The 22,100-nt window shown below is 41.6% G+C and overlaps 1 protein-coding gene and 1 non-coding gene across 5 annotated transcripts in view; one reads left to right on the forward strand and one right to left on the reverse strand.

Annotated features, from left to right (window-relative positions):
• Nucleotides 1-22,100, forward strand: part of KDM2A (lysine demethylase 2A) — a 138,972-nt gene that overhangs the window by 24,442 nt on the left and 92,430 nt on the right. The gene's annotated exons all lie outside the window — the stretch shown is intronic.
• LOC128566149 (U6 spliceosomal RNA) lies at nucleotides 13,317-13,422 on the reverse strand. The gene has a single exon (XR_008374445.1). It is a non-coding gene; the product is annotated as a U6 spliceosomal RNA (small nuclear RNA).

Genomic DNA, 22,100 nt, shown 5'->3' on the forward strand with positions numbered 1-22,100 from the left:
GAGTAGCTGGGACTGCAGGCTCTCACCACAATGCTTGGCTATTTTTAGAGGTGGGGATCTTGGTCTTACTCAGGCAATCCACCCTCCTTGGCTGGCCTCCCAGAGTGGTAGGATTATAGGTGTGAGCCACCGCACCTAGCCTAAGAGCTGATTTTTTTGTTTGTTTGTTCTTTTTGTAGAGACAGAATTTCGCTTTATTGCCCTTGGTAGAGTGCATGGTGTCACACAACTCATAGCAACCTCCATTTCCTGGGCTTAGGCGATTCTCTTGCCTCAGTCTCCCGAGTAGCTGGGACTACAGGTGCCCGTCACAACGCCCGGCTGTTTTTGGTTGCAGTTCAGCTGGGGCCAGGTCTGAACCCGCCACCCGCCGGCGCCCTACCCACTGAGCCACAGGTGCTACCCCAGAGCTGATTTTTTTCTTGGAGACACAGTCTTGCTCTGTTGCTTGAGCTGGTGCAGTGGCATCCTTGTAGCTCACTGTCCTCAAACTCCTAGACTCAGGTGATCCTCCTGCCCCAGCATCCCAAGTAGCAGGGACTGTATCATGTGTGTAAATTTTTTGGAAACAATGTTTTGCTACGTATTTTTTTTGTTGTTGTTGAGACAGTCTGGTTCCGTTGCCTAGGCTAGAGTGGGGTGGTGTCACCCTAGCTTATAGCAACCTCACATTCCTAGGTTCAAGTGATCTTCCTCAGCCTCCTGAGTAGCTAGACTACAGGTACCCACCACCATTCCTGGTTAATTTTTTTATTTTTAGTGAAGATGGGGGTTCTTGCTTTTGTTCAGGCTGGTCTAGAACTCCTGAGCTCAAGGGATCCTTCCACCTTGGCCTCGCAGAGTGCTGGCATTATAGTCTGGAGCCCCTGCACATGGCCAAGGTTTTGCTATGTTGCTCAGGCTGACTGCATCTCCTGGTCTGAAGCATTTCTTCCACCTCAGCTTCCCAAAGTGCTGGGATTACAAGTGTGAGCCACTGGGCCAAGCTCTAATGAATTTCTAATACCCTTTGTCATTTCCATAGCCACTCCTAGTTCCAACCTTTGGTTTGGACTTTTGTAGTATTCTGCTTCCTAGAGTTTTTTTCCAAACATCTTTCCATTATTTCTTACTTTGTGCTTTCAAGGTTCTGCTCCTGTTGTTTCCCTCCTCTATTACTTTCCCATTCTGTAGTCACTGGTGATGTCGGATGGATACTGGACTTCAATTCATGAGACCTGTTTTTGAATTTCAGCATATAAACTCTAATAGTGGGCAAGTTATGTAACCTTAATGAATTTTACTTTTTCATCTGTGGAATAGTGAAAATAAAACTCAACTTTTGAGGACAGGTATGTTGGGTCATATCTGTAATCCTAGCACTCAGGTAGGCCAAGGCTGGAGGATCTCTTGAGATAAGGAGGTCAAGACCAGCCTGAACAAGAGCCAGAGAGTGTCTCTACTAAAAATAGAAAAAAACCAAAAAATTAGGGTCAGGCACAGTGAGTGGCTCACACCTGTAATCCTAACACTCTAGGAGGCTGAGGCAGGTGGATTGCCTGAGATCACGGGTTTGAGACCAGCCCATCTCTACAAATAAACAGGTATTGTAGCAGGTGCCTGTAGTCCCAGCTACTTGGCAGGCTGAGGCAGAAGAATTGCTTGAGCCCAAGAACTTGAGGTTGCTGTGAGCTGAGATGCCATGGCATTCCACCAAGGGAACAAAGTGAGACTCTGTTTTCTTTGTTTTTTTTTTGCAGTTTTTGGCCGGGGCTGGGTTTTGAACCCACAGCCTCCGGCATATGGGGCCGGCGCCCTACCCCTTTGAACCACAGGCACCGCCCAAGACTCTGTTTAAAAAAAAAAAAAAAAAAATTTAGCCAGGCATCATGGTTCGTGTCTGTAGTCCCAAATTAGGATGAGTTCGACTCCAAAAACAAAAACAAAACAAAATGAAAATACTCAACTTTTGGAAATAGTTTATAGGAGTTTGTTTAACTTTAAAGGTTTTGCCCTTGTGGACACAAACTCCTTAGCCTGGTATTCAGGTCCCAGTTGACTGTTACAGTCTTTTTTTTGAGACAGAGTCTCAAGCTATTGTCCTGGGTAGAGTGTCATGGTATCTCAACCTCCAACTCCTGGGCTCAAGCGTGTCTCCTGCCTCCACCTCCCAAGTAGCTGGGACTACAGGCACCCTCCACAATGCCCAGCTATTTTTTGGTTGCAGCAGTCATCGTTTGGCGGGTCGGGCTGGATTTGAACCTGCCAGCTCAGGTGTATGTGGCTGGCGCCTTAGCCACTTGAGCCACAGGCGACGAGCCTACAGTCTTATTTTCTATTGTTAGCGCGTGCGTGTTCCAACAAAACCAAGCTACCTGCTTGTTTTTTCCCATACACATTTGATTTTCTGTATCTTAATCCTTACCCTAGTTCCTATTTTTTTTTTCTAGTTCCCATTCATTAAACTCCATTTACCATATTGAAGAAACCCCCTTTTCCTGAATCCTCATAATTTTTTCTCTCTACCTCTCATGATATCTAACTGGATACAAGATGGAAAGTTAATGTCTAGACTATGCTCCTTGAGGACAGGACATGACTCTTCTTCCATGGTGCCTAGGTAGCCAAGTACATCATTGAGTATCTCATCTTACTGGTTGGTTAACTGAATGCATGGTTTCATGAAGACAGAGTATAATGTAGTTAATTTATTCTATGGTTAAATACCTATGGTAACACTAATTGTCAGGAGGATGGTGGTTATAACAAAGAGAAGGTGAGCCAAGGAATAAGAATTTACCATACCTAATAGCCCTACGTGTTCTGGTCTTTAGAGAAAGGAGGAACAGACTGTTTATGTCCCTTGAGACAGTCTGGTTACTTTTGTTTTATATCTGGCTTACCAGGCTACTTTCATGATTAGTGTGGTTCCCCTGCTTCTGTGATTTTTGGGAAATGGGTTCCCTGGATAACTGGCATGAGTATTCATAGTCAATACAAGGCATTGTAAAAGAAGTTGAATGACAGTCCTTTTGCCTTGCAGCGCTGAGTACTGGTCTACCACAATCTCTCCTTTGAATTTTAAAGGAGACAAAAATACCTAATTAACAGTGAAAATAGTAATATAAACACTTTTCCTATGTGCAGAGGTTCTCCTGCTTCTGTGAAGGGTATTTGAACATGGTATATGGAATACTGAGATATCATTTTCTATACCTTGGCTCAGACTCTTTTCTCAGGGAAGCATTTCTTTGCTAGGTCAGATCTATTACAAGTTTTCATAGTACAGGATACTTCTTACAGTATAGGATATCACTTATCACAGTTGCCATTTTATATTTCCTTGGCTTATTATTTGATGTTTTTTCCCTTGGTGTAAGCATTATAAAAGGCTGCTACCATGTCTTTTCTCACTGTTTTATCTCTGTATTGGTATAGTGCCTAATCCATGGTGGGTATTTAATGGATTTTTTTTTTTTCCTGTGAATGTGGGGATCTAAAATGCTTTTTCTCCCATCCCATTCTTTCTTCTTGGTAAGCCCCTAAGTACCGTCCAAGGCCCCCAGATACTAACCTTCTCTTGAACTCTTCTCAGTTACATTCCCAAGGTAGTTGATGTGTATTTCTGATGTGGGGTCAGTCATTTTGTGTTGTGATTACAGTCAGATATGTCACTTAACCACAAGGATGTGTTCTGAGAAATGTGTTGTTAGGCAATTTTGTCTTTGTGTGAATGTAATAGGATGTAATTATATAAACCTAGGTGGGTTTAGCCTGCTACACACCTATATAGCCTATTGGTCCTATAATACAAACTTTGATATCATTTTTTTTTGAGACAGAGTCTCACTACATTACCGTCAGTGGAGTGCTGTAGCATCACAACTCTCAGCAACCTCCAGTTCTTGGGCTTAAGTGATTCTCTCTCTCTTTTTTTTTTTTTTTTGTAGAGACAGAGTCTAACTTTACTGCCCTTGGTAGAGTGCTGTGGCGTCACACGGCTCACAGCAACCTCCAGCTCTTGGGCTTATGTGATTCTCTTGCCTCAGCCTCCCGAGCAGTTAAGTGATTCTCTTGATTCAGCCTCTCAAGTAGCTGGGACTACAGGTGCCTGACACAATGCCTGGCTATTTTTTTGTTGCAGTTATCGTTGTTTTAGCTGGCTCAGGCTGAGTTCGATCCCGGTAGCCTCAGTGTATGTGGCTGGCACCCTACACACTGAGCTACGGGCGCTGCCCAAACCTTGATAGCATTTTACTGTACTGAATATTAGAGACAGTTATAGTTATAACAGAATGGTAAACATTTATATATCCATACATATCTAAATGTAGAAAAGACATAGTTAAATAGTTTTTTGTTTGTTTTAGAGACAAGGTTTTGTTTTTTTTTTTTTTTGAGACAGTCTCAAGCTGTCACCATAGAGTGCTATGGCGTTACAGCTCACAGCAACCTCAAACTCTTGGGCTTAAGCTATTCTCTTGCCACTGCCTCCCAAGTAGCTGGGACTACAGGCGCCTGCCACAATGCCCAGCTATTTTTGTTGTTGTTGTTGTTGTTCTTGTAGTTGTCATTATTGTTTGGCAGGCCTGGGCTGGATTTGAACCCACCAGCTCTGGTGTATGTGGCTGGGTCCCTAGCCGCTTAGCTACAGGCACCAAGCCAAGATAAAGTCTTATTCTGTCACCCTGGGTAGAGTGCAATAGTGTCATAGCTCACTACAACTTAAGCCTAGACTTATGGGCTCAAGTGATCCACCTTCCCCAGCCTCTCCAGTAGCTTGGGACTACAGATATATGTTACCACACCAGGCTTTTTTCCTGTTTTTGGTAGAGACAGGGATCTTGCTCTTGCTCAAGCTGGTCTTCAACTTCTGGATTCAAGCAGGGTTTATAGGCATGAGCAGCTGTAACCAGCTAGTATTATAATCTGTTATAATCTTATAGGAGCACTGTCATCTATGCAGTCTATTGTGACTAAAAGTTTGTTTATGACTGTATATGAGTCTGTGTTTAGTTAGCATAGAATTCTTGTTGTTGTTTTTTGTTGTTGTTGTTGTTTTGAGAATCTATGACATCAGCCTGGCTCACAGCAACCTTAAACAACTGGGTTCGAGCCATCCTCCTGCCTCAGACTCCCAAGTAGCTGGGACTATAGGTGTCTCCCCAATTCTTGGCTATTTTATTTTGTTTTTAGTAGATATAGCAGTCTCACTCTCAGTCTAATCTGGAACTCCTGAGGTTAAGGGATCCTCCTACCTTGGCCTCCCAGAATGCTAGGATTACAGATATGAACCACTGAGCCCAGCCCCAGGGTGGAATTCCTTTAGGCAAGGACCATGTCTTATTCAGATGCTCAAAACAAGTCTATTGAATTGAACAAAAATGTGATTTGTACTCCCTCAAACTATATAGAATATATATAACATAATACCTGAATTCTAACAATGGAAAGAACCTCAGATTGCTAATTAGTAAGCTTGGTATAGGTGTCTAATTTTATTCACCTCCAACATCATTCTTAGTTCTTATAACTTAAACCAGTTGTCTACAAAGTGTGGGCTCTAGACCACATTGTTTGAGAACTAGTTAGAAATGGAATTCTTGGGTCCTACTCCAAACTTTGTGATTCAGAAACTCTGAGGATTGGGGACTCAGTGACTTATGTTTCAATTAAGCATTCCAGGTTATTCTGATACGTATAGATGTTAAGATTTGAGAACCACTGGAATTACAGGATATCTCAGAAGTTACCATACCTAGAGGAAATTATTCTGTGGTTATTTTGTAAATAAAGGTACGTTTAGCTTGAACTCCCCATTTTCCCCAGGTATGGCAGTTTTTGGTATACCCAGCATTTTATTTATTATTTTATTATTTATTTTATCACCTAGTATTTTAGCAGTATGTTTTTCTGTTCCAAAAGAAAAAAAAATAAGCTATCTTAATTTTAAACTTTACAGCTTACAGTTATTTAAAAATCTTTTTCTTCTGGCTCGGTGCCTGTGGCTCCAGCGGCTAAGGTGCCAGCCACATACACCTGAGCTGGTGGGTTTAAATCCAGCCTGGGCCTGCCAAACAACAATGATGGCTGCAACCAAAAAATAGCTGGGTGTTGTGGCAGAGGCCTGTAGTCCCAGCTACTTGGGAGGAGACAGGAGACTTGCTTGAGCCCAGGAGTTGGAGGTTGCTGTGAGCTGTGATGCCATGGCACTCTACCCAGGGCAACAGCTTGAGGCTCTGTCTCATGAAAAAAAAAAAATCTCTTCTTCTTCTTCTTTTTTTTTTTTTTTTTTTTTGAGACAGTCTCACTTTGTTGCCCTCAGTAGAGTGCCCTGGCAACATAGCTCACAGCAACCTCACTCTTAGGCTCAAGCAATCCTCTTGCCTCAACCTCCCAAGTAGCTGGGACTACAGACACTCGCCACAATCAATGCCCGGTTGTCACTTTTAGAGAGGAGGGTCTCACTCTTGCTCAGGCTGGTCTTGAACTCCTGAGCTCAAGCAGTCCACCTGCCTTGGCCGCATGGAGTGCTAGGATTACATGTGCCAGAGCCACCGTGTCCAGCCTGAAAATCTTTTCAGGCGCCTATGGCTCAGTGGGTAGGGCGCCAGCCCCATATACCTGAGGGTGGTGGGTTCGAACCTGGCCCTGGCCAAACTGCAACAAAAAAATAGCCAGGTGTTGTGGCGGGTGCCTGTAGTCCCAACTACTCGGGAGACTGGGGCAAGAGAATCGCCTAAGCCCAAGAGCTGGAGGTTGCTGTGAGCTGTGACGCCACAGCAGTCTATGGAGGGCAACAAAGTAAGACTCTGTGTCTAAAAAAAAATCTTTTCTTCATATATCTGTTTCCTACCAGTTGAATTTGCTGACATTTTTCTAAACTGATGATAGCTCTGTAGGCACAGTATCTTTGAATCAGAGGCACTAAATTTATAAGTGTCTGAAGACTGCTTAATGCTGCTTACACAAAGCAAAATTGTGTTTGTTTATATTTATATGCACATATCTAGCACACATAACATGCTTTTCTCTTGATGAATGGAAACTTCTCCATGATGAGTGGTTAAGGGAAGATAAAGGTAAAACACATGCCTTTGTTATGCAGTTTAATGAGTGATACAGAAGAATAAAAAGTAGAGGGGTGGTTTCTTTTTACAGCAAAAAATACTCATACCACGGATTTTTTTTTTTTTTTTTTTTTTTAGACAGTCTCACTACGTTGCCCTTTGTAGAGTGCCATGGCATCACTCGTAGCAACCCTAAACTCTTGGGGTTAAGTGATTCTCTTGCCTCAGTCTGCCGAGTACCTGGGACTCAGTAGGTGCCTGCCACAACACCTGGCTTTTGTTTTTTTTTTTTAGGGACGAGGTCTTGCTTTTGCTGAGGCTGATCTCGAACTTGTGAGCTCAGGTGATCCACCTGCCTCAGCCTCCCAAAGTGCTAGGATTACAGGCATGAGCCACCGCGCCTGACCCTATACCACAGAGCTTTCCTAGCAATAGATATTTGCCTCAACCTTGTTTACAGGTATCTTTGTGGACTGAAACGTGCTTATTACTACTGGCATTTACTCATAAGTATTTCCTGTAGAGGGAATTGCACACTTCACTGATAGAAACCTTAGTAATAACATATGTCAAATGCATATTTTATGCTTAGCATTATGCTAAGTGCTTTGTATGTGGCCTACATCCATCATTGTTGTTTTGACTTGATACCTTGAGTTTAAATTTACTCTCTGTTGGCAGTGAGTGTTTGGCAGTCCTGTGGATCGTCTCTTCTGTAGTGTTTGGATAGAATAAATTTGGGGATTCCCTTTTTTCCAGCATACACAAAATATAAATAAAAGAAAAACTATTTATTGTTAAATAAAGGGAATCTTTTGAACAATTCATAAGAAAGAACCCCTAAGATGTAGTGTTATTGCCTGGTTGAACGCTTTCAGGATTTAGTAAACTATATTGTATTTACTTTTTGCTTCCTATGCCTTTAATTATAACCAGTATCGGCCTTTGTAAATTGAAGAAGCCTATTTTCTTTAGTCCTTTTTTTTTTTTTTGGAGAGACAGAGTCTCACTTTACCGCCCTCAGTAGAGTGCCATGACATCACAGGACTCACAGCAACCTCCAGCTCTTGGGCTTATGCGATTCTCCTGCCTCAGCCTCCCGAGCAGCTGGAACTACAGGCACCTGCCACAACGCCCGGCTATTTTTTTGTTGCAGTTTGGCTGGGGCTGGGTTTGAACCTGCCACCCTCCACCCTCAGTATATGGAGCCGGCGCCCTACTCACTGAGCCACAGGCGCTGCCCCATTTTCTTTAGTCTTACATGTAAGTTGCTTCTCTCTCTCTCTTCTCTCTTTTTTTTTTTTTCTTTAATTATTATGATTGCCTTTCTCTCCGAGCCTTTTCTGGCTATTAACTATTTCTTTTTTTTTTTATTTGTTTTAGTTTTTGAGACAGAGTTTCACTGTGTTGCCCTTGGTAGAGTGCTGTGGCGCCTACCACAATGCTGGCTATTTTTTTTGTTCTAGTTGTTATTCTTGTTCATCAGGCCCTGGCTGGGTTTGAACCCCCCAGCCCTGGTGTATGTGGTTGGTGCCCTAACCACTGAGCTATGGCACCGAGCCAACTATTTCTTAATGTGGTTACCAAAATTATAAGAATTGTTATAGGTTCAGAAGCTTTGTTCTTTTTTATCTTTTGCTCATTCATTCATTTATTCACCAAACACACTTGGGTATACTCTTGGTGTTTAATGAATGTGCTGGGTATAATAAAATGAATGTCTTACCTTTTATCCTCATAGTCATATAATCAACTAATTTTGCTATATTGTGATGAATGAAATTTAGTAAGTAAAGAGGCAAGAAAAAGGAGAGTGACTGAGAAGTGCAGAAAGTCTTCTATGAGGAGGTAACTGCTGAGTTGGGTATTGAACATTAATGATTGCCCAAGCAGGCTAGGGGATGAGGATGGAAATTCTAAGCAAAGGAATTAGCATGTTCAAAGGCAAAGAAGTATGAAACAGCACCACAAGTTCAAAACAGCATTGCCTGTATAGTTCAGTGTTATTGGAACATAATAAGAGGAGTGGATCTGAGAAGCACTCTGAAGGGCGTGAGTCATGTTGAGTTGTTTGTACCTGATGCAGTTGGTGATGGGGAGACATTGTCCCTGATACTGGTTTCCTATCAGTTTTAGGAAAGGAAAAAACTATTAAAATTGTGATACTCCAGTCATGTTTGACCTCTTTAATTACAAGAGATGCCTACCGTGACATGTATTCATCTTTTGTTACCAATATATGTTGAACATTATATATTTGTATATTACCAATATATATTGAGTATTATATATTTTTTTCAGGCAGTCTTGCTTTGTCACCCAGGATAGAATACAATGGTATGGTCATGGCTCATTGCAACCTCAAACTCCTTGGCTGCCACAAGCCTCCCAAGTAGCTGGGACTACAGGTGCATGCTACCATACCCAGCTAATTTTTTTTATTTACATGTACTTATTTATTTATTTTTCTACAGATACAGGGTCTTAACTTATTGCCTGGATTAGAGTGCAGTGGTGTTGTCATAGCTCACTGCAACCTCAAGTTCCCAGGCTTAAGCGATCCTCCTGGCTCAGCCTCCTCAGCTGGGGTAACAGACATTTACCTCTGTGCCCAGCTACTTTTCCTTTTCTTGGTAGAGCCAGGGTCTTGGTCTTGTTCTTGTTCAGAGTGGTCTTGGACTTCTGGACTCAAGCAGTCCCCTTACCTTGGCCTCCCATAGTGCTAGGACTATAGCCATGAGCCACGGTGATCAGCCTACATACACAGCTAATTTTTTTATTTTTTGTAAAGATGAGGTCTCACTATGTTGCCCAGGCTAGTCTTAAATTCCTGGCCTCAAGAGATCCTCCTACCTTGGCTTCCCAAGGTGCTGGTAATATAAGCATGAGCCAGTATACAAGCATGAGCCAGTATACTTGGCAGCTTTTGATTTACTTATATTAACCTTTATGTTTCTAGTAACATTTAATTCACTTTATTTATTTATTTTGAGACAGATTCTCACTCTGTCACCCTTCGTAAAGTGCCATGGCATCACAGCCTACAGCAACCTCAAACTCTTGGGCTTAAGCGATTCTCTTGCCTCAGCCTCCCAAGTAGCTGGGACAGCAGGCCCCTGCCAGAATGCTCGACTATTTTTTGTTGCAGTTATCGTTGTTTAGCTGGCCCGGGCCAGTTTCTAACCTGCCAGCCTTGGTGTATGTGGCTAGCGCCTAATCACTGTGCTACGGATGCCGAGCCTATTTATTTATTTTTGAGACAGTCTCAAGCTGTTGCCCTGGGTAGAGTGCCATGGCATCATAGCTCACAGCAACCTCCAACACCTGGGCTCAAGCGATCCTCTTGCCTCAATTTTTCTATTTTTAGTAGAGGTGGGGGGGGGTCTTGCTTTTCGCTGAGGCTGGTCTTGAACTCGTGAGCTCAAGCTATCCATCAGCGTCAGCCTCCCAGAGTGTTAGGATTATTGGCATGAGCCACCGTGCCCAGCCTTACCAGTTATTTATTGAGTCTACTTTATGAAGAACCCTACCAAATTTCTCGGTTAATGTGATGAGGTGTCAGTAAAGATTTGGATCACTTTTTATTAGATAGAACTAGTTTAGAAATCATTATATTTTAATTACTTATATGGATTTCTTATTTATTTATTTATTTATTTTTTGGGCCGGGGCTGGGTTTGAACCCACCACCTCCGACATATATGGGGCTGGCACCCTACCCCTTTGAGCCACAGGCGCCACCCGATTTCTTAATTTTTTCTAGGCCTTTCTGTACACGTTTGCTCAGGTCAATGGCTAATAGTATACTACTTATTTACTTGGCTTTGTGAGCTCTTTCTCAGTTTAAACTCCTCTGTTCAGAATGTCACTCCATGTTTTCTATATCATTTATGAAAATACCAGGAACTGTCCCAAACATTGTACTGCGGGAAACACAGGCATCTGAATAAATCTATTTATTTCTGCCCTTATTTTTAACCATTTCTTCTTATGTTCTAAAATTCTTTCAGATTATTTTATCGTATTTTTGTGGGGATATATAAGATATATTTTTATCTTATTTTCTCTGTCGCCCTGGGTAGAGTGCTGTGGCATCATAGCTCACAGCAACTCTTGGGCTCAAGAGTTCCTTTTGCCGCAGCCTCCTGAGTAATTGGGACTTCAGGTGCCTGCCACAGTGCCCAGCTAGTTTTTCTATTTTTAGGAGGGACGAGGTTTCATTTTTGCTCAGGCTGGTTTTGAACTGCGGAGCTTAAGCAATCTACACGTGCCTTGGCCTCCCAGAATGTTAGGATTACAGGTGTAAACCACCTTACCTGGTTTATCTTATTTTTAATATATAGCATTGGTACATATTTATGGGGTACATGTGATATTTTGTTACATGTATAAACTGTAATAATGATCAAGTCGGTATTTGGGGGTGTCGATTACTTTGAGTATTTATCATTTCTCTGTGTGAGAAATATTTCAAATCCTCTTAGAGCAATTTTGAAATACACATTTCCCCCCCTTTACTGGACCTTGTACTATCATCTACAGTACATTTTTGTTAACAACGACAGTCACCCTACTCTATTTCTTTCTTTTTTTTTTTTTTTTTTTGAGACAGTTTCACTTGGTCATCCTCGGTAGAGTGCTATAGCGTCATAGCTCACAGCAATCTCAGACTCTTGGGTGATCCTCTTGCCTCAGCCTTCCAAGTAGCTGGGACTACAGGCATCTGCCACACTGCCCAGCTATTTTTACTTTTACTTACTTATTTTTTGAGACAGAGTCTCAAGCTGTTGCCCTGTGTAAAGTGCAGTGGCATCATAGTTCACAGCAATCTCAAACTCTTAGGTGATCCTCTTACCTCATCCTCCTCCCAAGTAGCTGGGACTACAGGTGCCTGCCACAATGCCTGGCTATTTTTTATTGTTACTAATTTGTTTATTTTTTTGAGATGGAGTCTCAAGCTGTTGCCCTGGGTAGAGTGCAGTGACATCATAGCTCACAGCAACCTCCTACTCAAGTGATCCTCTTGCTTCAGTTTTTCTATTTTTATTTTTTGAGACAGTCTTAAGCTGTCGCCCTGGGTGGGTAGAGAGCTGTGGCATCACAGCTCACAGCAAGCTCAAACTTTTGGGTTTAAGCAATTCTCTTGCCTCAGCCTCCCAAGTAGCTGGACTTTAGGTGCCTGCCACAATGCCTGGCTATTTTTTGATTGTTGCAGTTGTCATTGTTGTTTGGCAGGTCTGGACTGGATCGAATCCTCCAGCTCTGGTGTATATGGCTGTGCCCTAGCTGCTTGAGCTACAGTCAGCTTTTCTTTCTTTCTTTTTTTTTTTAATTTGTAGAAAAAATAAAATAAAATAAATATGTATATATATATATATATATATATATTTTTTTTTTTTTTTTTTTGCAGTTTTTGGCCAGGGCTGGGTTTGAACCCGCTACCTCCGGCATATGGGGCTGGCGCTGTACTCCTTGAGCCACAGGCGCCGCCCCAGTTTTTCTATTTTTGGTAGAGACGGGGGTGTCACTTTTACTCTGGCTAGTCTCAAACTCGTGAGCTTAGGCAATCCACCCGCCTCAGCCTCCCAGAGTACTAGGATTACAGGTGTGAACCAGAATACCTGGCCACCCTACTCTGCTATTGAATGTTAGATTTTTTTCTTTCTTTCTTTCTTTTTTTTTTTTTTTTTGAGACAGAGCCTCAAGCTGTCACCTTGGGTAGAGTACTATGGCATCACAGCTCACAGCAACCTCTAATTCTTGGGCTCAAGCAATTCTCCTGCCTCTGCCTCCCAAGTAGCTGGGATTACAGGCGCCTGTCACAATGCCCGGCTATTTTTTGGTTGCAGCTGTCATTGTTGTTTGGCAGGCCCGGGCTGGATTTGAACCTGCCAGCCTAGGTGTATGTGGCTGGCGCCTTAGGCACTTGAGCTGAGGCAGAATTTATTCTTTCTATCGAACTGTATGTTTGTACTCATTAACCAACCTGTGTTTACTTCACCCCAACTCTATCATTCTACTCTATACTTCTATGAAAACCACTCTTTTAACTCCTACTTCATGAGTGAGAATGTGTGATATTTTTCTTTCTGTGCCCGACTTACTTCACTTAACATAATGATCTGTAGTTCCTTCCATTTTGCTGCAAATGACATGATTTCATTCTTTTATGTGGCCAAATAGTGTTCCATTGTGTATATATACCAAATTTTCTTTATCCATTCATCTATGATGGGGACAGTATTTTTGCTGTTGTGAATAGTGTTGAAAATTATGAAACACTTTACAAATTTGCATGTCATCCTTGTGCAGGGGCCATACTAATTTCCATATATTGTTCTAATTTTAGCATATGTGCTGCCAAAGTGAGCACCAGATTCTGTATTTTAAAAATTCTGTTTTGTTTTTTTTTTGTGGTTTTTGGCTGGGGCTGGGTTTGAACCCGCCACCTCCGGCATATGGGACCGGCGCCCTACTCCTTGAGCCACAGGCACCGCCCTATTTTAAAAATTCTGTAGAGAAGCTTTGTTAAAAGTTTTTATAGTTCAGGCGGCGCCTGAGGCTCAAGGAGTAGGGCGCCGGTCCCATATGCCGGAGGTGGCGGGTTCAAACCCAGCCCCGGCCAAAAACCAAAAAAAAAAAAGTTTTTACAATTCTAAATAAATTGTATCTCTTGACTTTCTCTTGTATGGAATCTATGTAGCCATTGGAACAGCACATTCAGGAAAGCCTCTGTTAAAATTTGTGCCATCCTAAGTCAAATTGGAATTTTGAGGGGCTCTCAGCAACAATGAACCAAGGAACCTCACTAGGTAAAAGTAGAAAAGGAGTTTCAAGCACCACGGTTGGCTGTCAAGTGATTGGTGGTCTCAGCTTCTTAGCCTGTCTTCTGTAAAAATAGCCTTTTCTCATTTTTTATAGATAAGGAATTTTCTGGCTCGGCGCCTGTGGCTCATCAGCTAGGGCACATATAATGGAGCTGGTGGGTTCAAATCCAGCCCGTCCTGCTAAAGAACAATAACTACAACAAAAAAATAGCTGGGTGTTGTGGTGGGTGCCTGTAGTCCTAGCTACTGGGGAGGCTGAGGCAAGAGAATGACTTAAGCCCAAGAGTTTGAGGTTGCTATGAGCTGTGATGCCATGGTACTCTACCAAGGGCAACAAAGTAAGACTCTGTCTCAAAAAGAATTTTCTAACCACCTAGCTACATCATCTTAACTTGGGAAGACTTCATTTTAAGACCTATATTAAAGCAGAACTATTGGCTAAAATTTCTCAATCTTGTTCTGTTGTGATAATCATTTGAAGGATGTATGAATGCTTACCCATATTAATCAAGTTCATTGGTTTCTGCTAAAGCTCTAGTAGGAATAGAATAGCAAGCTGGCATATGTCCATTCAAAGTGAAATCTGTTCATTTCACAAGCATCTGATAGATCTTTGCCACAAGACTTTAAATTAGGAGCACTGGATTAGGTGTGAAATAGTCTCTGTATAGTTTCTAAAAACAAGAAATTTCTTTTCTTTTTTTGAGGCAGAGTCTTACTTGGTTGCCCTCTGTAGAGTGCTGTGTCATCATAGCTCACAGCAACCTCAAACTGTTGGGCTCAAGAGATTCTCCCAAGTAGCTGGGACTACAGGTGCTTGCCACAACACTTCGCTATTTTTAGACAGGGGGGTCTCACTTTTGCTAAGGCTGGTCTTGAACTCCTGAGCTCAAGCAATCCAGAGTGGTAGGTTTACAGGTGTGAGTCACCATGCCTGGGCTAATTGTTACTGTTTTAGCATATTCATTCCAGTTTTTTTTTATGCATTGAAGTATTTTCCATAGTTCATTTTTATTGCTGGATATATTCCGTTGTGCATATGGGCTGTAATAAATATTCCTGCACAGGTCTTGATGTGGACATATTTTTATTCATCTTGAGAAAATGCAAAGAAGTAATTGTTAAATTATAAGGTAAATGCATGCATAATTTTTAAAGAAATTGCCAAAGTATTTAACCATCTTACACTCCTTCAGCAGTTTAAGATGAGAGTTGCACTTGCTCTTTGTTCCTTGCCTTGATATTAGCCCTCTAGTTAGTGTAAAGTGGTATCTCATGATTTTAATTTGTATTCTCTCTGATGGCTGAGATATGTTGTTAAATTAAGCCCCTTTTCACCTTCTTATTAGGTCATTTGTAGATCTTCTTTAATAAAGTATGTGTTCAAGCCTTTCCCTTCCCTTTTTTTTTTTTTTGTTTGTTTATCTGTTCATCTTTTACATTGTTGATTTGTAGTTCTGTTCATATTCTGGATATGAGTTCATTAGATTTATGTGCTGCAAATACTTTTTCTGAGTCCGTGACTTATTTCATTTTCTTTTTTCTTTGGGGACATATTCTCACTATGTTGCCCTTGGTAGAATGCTGTGGTGTCACAGGTCACAGCAACACCCAGTTCTTGGGCTTAGATGATTCTCTTGCCTCAGCCTCCCGAGCAGCTGGGACTACAGGCACCTGCCACAGTGTCTGGCTATTTTTTTCATTGCAATTTTTCCGGGGCCGGGTTTGAACCCACCACCCTCGGTACATGGGGCCGTTGCACTACTCATTTAGCCACAGCACCTGGCTGTTTTTAGAGACAAGGCTCTAAAACAAGGCTCAGGCTGGTCTTGTACCCAGTGAACTCAGTTGATCCACCCACCTCAGCCTCTCAGAGTACTAGGATTATATACATGAGCCACTGTACCCAGCCCCTATTATCATTTGAAAAGTACATACTATTATGATGTAATTGACTTTTATAAGCCATGTTTTAAATAAGATCTGATCTAGAACAATGGTTCTCAGCATATGATCCACGGTTATACCCAAAGAGTCTTTTATAAGGGGGTCTGTGAGGTCAAAACTGTTTTCATAGTAATACTGTTATTTGGCTTTTTCCCTCTCATTCTTTAATAAGTGGAGACTTTCCAGAAGTTTAGTGGAACTTTACAGAGTTAACTATATGATGTGTGATGATAATACTCTCAGACACAATGGAATGTGTTTGTGGTGTTCTGTATTTTCTAGAATTTCCTAAGGTGGTAGATTTAGTGTATAAATGTGTACTTTTTCAGAGATTAACTCAGTTTTTGGTACTCAATATGTTTTTAGTAGCTATGTTTGGTTATACCTCCTGTAATCTGTAACCTCACTATACTCCAGTATTCATTATTTTGAAATTCTGAAGTTTTCTTTGAGCTTCTGTGAAAATACAAGAAGTACAATTTGTTGCCTTTTCACAAATATTTAGAGAATTTCCCAGTTTTAATTTGAGTTCATCAAATACTGATACATACAACCCATATAAATAAAAGCTTTGAGATCCTCAGTAAATGTGAAGTGTATAAGAAAACCAAAAACTTTGAGAACTTCTGGTGTAGAGGTTAAGAATGTAGACTTCTTCCAAAAAAAACAAAGAAAAACAAAAAAAAAGAATGTAGACTTCTTAAGCTAGACTAGAGTTTGAACCCCACTTTGGCTACTTGTTAAGTCATTTTGGCTCAAGTCACTTAATGTTTTTGATTTTTTCTTTATAACTAAAATTGTTTTACAATTTTACCACATAAGGTTGTTGTAGTAAATGGGCTTGAAAAGACTAGTGCATAGGATTCATGTTAACTGTTGTAATAGTAGATGTGGTAACATCTAGCTGTAACATTTCTGAGCAGCATTAACCTGTATAAAAGTGGATTAAGTTCTTGTTTTCATTCTGCCCTTGCCCATGCCCCTAGAACTTTTCTTAGTTAAGTGTGTTTTATTTTTCAAACAAATAAGGAGGTTCTTGAAAATAACATCTCTTTTCTATTTTTTCTGTTCTGTTTTGGATGGTAGTCAGGCTGTTATAAGTACTCAAGACATGTGTGTCCTAGTACAGAGGCCAGGGGACACAGAGGCTTAGACTCCCCATGAAGAAGATGGTGGGGAAAGAGCTGTTTATGTCCCTGTTCTGATTCTTTACTTTGCCTCTCTTAGGAACTTCCTTCCACTACTGAACAGGCTCCCTAAGAAATATGATGGTGGATAAACTAAAATTTATTAAATCATTTCAGTTTCTTTGGTAAGTCTGTTTCTCTTAGCTGTATGAAATTCTAACATAGGGCGGCACCTGTGGCTCAGTCTGTAGGGCACCGGCCCCATATACGGAGGGTGACGGGTTCAAACCCGGCCCCGGCCAAACTGCAATAAAAAAATAGCCAGGTGTTGTGGCGGGTGCCTGTAGTCCCAGCTACTTGGGAGGCTGAGGCAAGAGAATCGCTTAAGCCCAGGAGTTGGAGGTTGCTATGAGCTGTGTGATGCCATGGCACTCTACCGAGGACCATAAAGTGAGACTCTGTCTCTACAAAAAAAAAAAAAAAAAGAAATTCTAACATAATTGGCTTACTTCTTACCAAAGTTTCTCTCATTGCACCTCATTTAAACCTCTTCACATGAAAGAATGAAAGTTTAGGGAATTTAAAGCTCAAAGTGGCTGTACCTACACCCAGACCCACTTTTCTTTTTCTTTTTCTTTCTTTTTTTTTTTTTTTTAAGACAGTCTCTTCTCTGTTGCCCAGGCTAGGGTGCATTGGCATTATCATAGGTCACCTCAAACTCCTGGAGTCAAGTGATCATCCTGCCTGAGACTTCCAAGTAGCTGTGCCTGGCTAATTTTTCTATTTTTTTGTAGATACTGGGTCTCACTCTTGCTCAGGCTGGTCTCTCAACCCTGACCTCAAACGTTCTTCCCACCTCAGCCTCCCAGAGTGCTAGGATTACAGGCATGAGCCACTGCATCTGGCCCAGCCCTACTTCTTACTTTAATCCTTTTATCTTCTCATTATGTAGTTAAACATAATAAAAAGGGTCATCACTAAAAGTGAATTTTTTATTACAGATATAGGAATTTTAGCTTGATTGAAGGTGATTTTAGGTGTGATACTTAAGTCTAAAGAAATTTAGCAAATATGTGATCATTAACTTCAATTTTTAGTTTCTCGGGTGGCTTAAGGTAACTATTAAGTATTGCTTTCCTATTGGGCTTTTTATTTTTTTCAGATCAATATGAGGGTAGAAATGATTAGGTTATAACATTTGCATTTGTTAGGTGAGGTCCCTGTTGTAGTTGTGCCCCTCACCCTCATCCCATATGCCCCTACATTGTACCTGTTATGTGAGAACTCACCAATCTATTGGACTTTTTAATGATGTGAGTCAGCTTACCACACTCTTAGAGTTACATTCTTATAAAGACATGGTTTTCTATGATTTAACTTCAGTTGGCACAGATGGGGTGACTGCAGAGTTAGAAGGCAAGCAGTCTTGCCAGGACAGAAATGTAGTGGTGATGGTGGGAGGAGGAGTGTATGTGTTTGTGGGGAGTAATTTAGAGCACAAGCTCTTGGTCTTAGGCCAGTTCCCTAAAACTTCTACCATTGAATGTAAAGTTTCATAAATCTCAAGTGTGGTAGTTTGTAAAAGAGGTCACATGTTGATGAAGAGGTTGACCTTTGTGAATCAGAACATTAATCATAGCTCCAGAGAGAAGTACCATGGAGGAAATTATAAGAGCAGTATATCAACACTGGAAATAGGTGCATTTATATATAATATCTTCTGGTTTTGAGTGTCTGCTTGTGTCTACCTAAACTCACTTAAAGACTCGGGAGAAATAGCATGCGTGACACCATTTCATGGTTTATATCATTTACTGAGCAAATGTCTAGAGTTAGTGTTTTTCAGGACAAGCTGTCCTTTCAGGTTCATGATACCTTTCTCATCTGGCAAAAAGAAAGGTCATTCATATTTCCCCTTTAGATTCAAAGTAAACTTATGGGGCTGTTTTTCTGTATATTGTCCTTATGTAACAAATAATTAATCCTTACCTTCTAGGATCTAAATTGGCATGGCCTGTGCCATGTATCGTACTAATGACTTACCATTGCGTCAGTTACAGATGATGGTGGAAAAACTAGGCGTTATCTTTGTTTCTGTGTTCTGGGTGTCTGTTGCTATAGAAACAAATAAGGCAGTAAACAAAAGTGTTCAGGGAGCATTTGATTCTCAGTGATTGTTTGATTAGCTAATGAAAATAAAGTTAAGAAATTGGCTGACGTGGGGCGGCGCCTGTGGCTCAGTTGGTAAGGCGCCGGCCCCATATATCGAGGGTGGCGGGTTCAAACCCGGCCCCGGCCAAACTGCAACCAAAAAATAGCCGGGCGTTGTGGCGGGTGCCTGTAGTCCCAGCTGCATGGGAGGCTGAGGCAGGAGAGTTGCTTAGGCCCAGGAGTTGGAGGTTGCTGTGAGCTGTGTGAGGCCACGGCACTCTACAGAGGGCCATAAAGTGAGACTCTGTCTCTACAAAAAAAAAAATTAAAAATAAAAAAAAAAAAAGAAAGAAAGAAATTGGCTGACGTGAGGGAGAAACCGAATATTTCTGAGTTATCATTATGGTTTCCATTTTTGGTAGATGATGTTTGTGTGTTGTGGGATGCTTTAAAGATGATTTCTTAGTGACTAGGCCTTCTAAAATCTCCTTTTCTGCTCTAGAAGTTACATAATTAGAAAAAGCAAACAGGTTACTTTCCTTTTGAGTTATGATTTCATTTAGTTCAAACTAATTTTTAAATTTCAAATACAGTAGAACCTCTATAGTTGACTACATTGACCACCTCCTTAAGTTGACCTGATTTTCATAGAGCAGACATGCACCACATGGACATATCAGTACAGCAGGCCTACTTCCTTATTTTGACCACGTTTGACCAGTTTGTATTATCCTTCGGATGGTCAACTTACAGAGGTCCTACTGTATAAGAGTGTTAAGTCTTCATAAAGTTCTGGGGCTACAAAAAGGAAGCGAAGATTTGAAAGAGTGAGATGAAAGAGTGAAGAATTACACATTTTACTTCACAGTTACTCAGAAAATATAACCCCAATGTATGGCCTGGACATTGACAAATACTGCTACTTACTTCCAATTTCTCTGATGGTTTAATTGATAAGAACATTGCATGTTGATAGAAGGTTTAATATTATGAACTATTGTCTTGTAGTTACCCAACGAGAAGAGTGTATTCTAGTAAAAATCTTTGAGGTAACAGAATGTCCTGTAGGTAAAACATCTACACTTGAATTACGTCACTTCAAGCTGGTGTTGAGATGCCTTATCCTCGTCTTGAATTTCAGAGGGCAATTTTTTTCTTTTTTTGAGAATTGTGGTGTATCTTGGTTAAATGTGCAGCAAGCACACTGACCAGTTGTTCTTACCAAATGGTACATAGAAAATCAGACAATGGGCTTGGTGCCCATGCTCAGTGGTTAGGGCGCCAGCCAAATACACTGGGGCTAGCAGTTTCAAACCCAGCCCAGGCCTGCTAAATAACAATGACAATACAGCAAAAAAATACCCGGGCGTTGTGGTGGGCATCTGTAGTCCCAGCTACTCAGGAGGGTGAGGCAGGAAAATCGAGTAAGCCCAAGAGTTTGAGGTTGCTGTGGCTGTAGAGCCACAGCACTCTACCCAGAGCAATAAAGTGAGACTCTGTCTCAAAAAAACAAACAACAACAAAAAAAACACCAGGCAATGGTGTGGTGGGAGAGATTTTAGCACTTTAACTCATTTTTTGGCCAGTTGGTTTTGTGAAGGGTATATTTGTGGTCAGGGTGAATATATCCTGGCTCTTTTAGGGGATTTTAGAATCATTTTGGATATAGTAGCTATTTGGCACTAGTGCTGAGGGCAACTCTTAGGGGAAAGTTCACTTTGTTTTGCATATTCCTCTTCTCTTGAGCATTCTGCTTTCATACCTGTCTTTTTATTTTTATTTATTTTTCAAGATAGTGTCTTGCTCTGTTGCCCAGGCTAGAGTATAGTGGCATGATCATAGCTAGCTGTAAACCCTGAACTACTGGTTTCAAGTGATCCTTCTGTCTCAGCCTCCCAAGTAACTGTGATTACAGGTGAACACCACTATGCCCAGCTGATTTTTAAACACTTTTTGTAGAGATGAGACCTTGCTGTATTGCCTAGATTGATCTCAAACTCCTGGACTGAAACAGTTCTCCAACATTGACTTCCCAAAATGCTGGGATTGTAGGTGTTTGCTACTATGCCTAGCCCTTCTTTTTATTTTTATTTATTTATGTTTTTGAGACAGAGTCTCACTTTGTCACCCTGGGTAGAGTGCAGTAGCATCACAGCTCACAGCAACCTCATACTCTTGGGCTTAAGCGGTTCTCTTGCATCAGCCTTCCAAGTAGCTGGGACTGCATGCACCCGCCACAACACCCGGGTGGTTTTTTGTTGTAGTTGTCATTGTTTGGCAGTCTTGGGCCGGGTTTGAACCCACCACCCTCAATGTATGTGGCTGGTGCCTAGACACTGAGCTATAGGTGCCAAGCCTGGCCGTTCTTTTTTTTTTTTTTTTTTTTTAGAGACAGAATCTCACTGTACCGCCCTCGGGTAGAGTGCCGTGGCGTCACACGGCTCACAGCAACCTCTAACACTTGGGCTTACGCGATTCTCTTGCCTCAGCCTCCCGAGCAGCTAGGGACTACAGGCGCCCGCCACAACGCCTGGCTATTTTTTTGTTGCAGTTTGGCCGGGGCTGGGTTTGAACCCACCACCCTCGGCATATGGGGCCGGCGCCCTACTCACTGAGCCACAGGCGCTGCCCAGCCTGGCCGTTCTTTTTGAAAAAAAAAAATAATAATAATAATTTTTTTTTTTTTTCAGGACTTGCCATATGCTCATTTATTCTTATTTATTTTTTTGTTTTTGAGACAAGAGTCTCACTTTGTTGCTCTGGGTAGAGTGCCATGGTGTCACAGCTCACAGCAACCTCAAACTCTCAAACTCTTGGGTTTAAGTGATCCTTTTGCCTCAGCCTCCCGAGTAAGTTGGGACTACAGGCGCCCGTCACAACGCCCAGCTATTTTTAGAGAGGAGGTCTTGCTCTGGCTCAGGCTGGTCTTGAACCTGTGAGCTCAGGCAATCCACCCCCCTTGGCCTCCTAGAATGCTAGGATTATAGGTATGAGCCACT

Source organism: Nycticebus coucang, chromosome 14, assembly GCF_027406575.1.
Source record: "Nycticebus coucang isolate mNycCou1 chromosome 14, mNycCou1.pri, whole genome shotgun sequence".
NCBI lineage: Eukaryota > Metazoa > Chordata > Mammalia > Primates > Lorisidae > Nycticebus > Nycticebus coucang.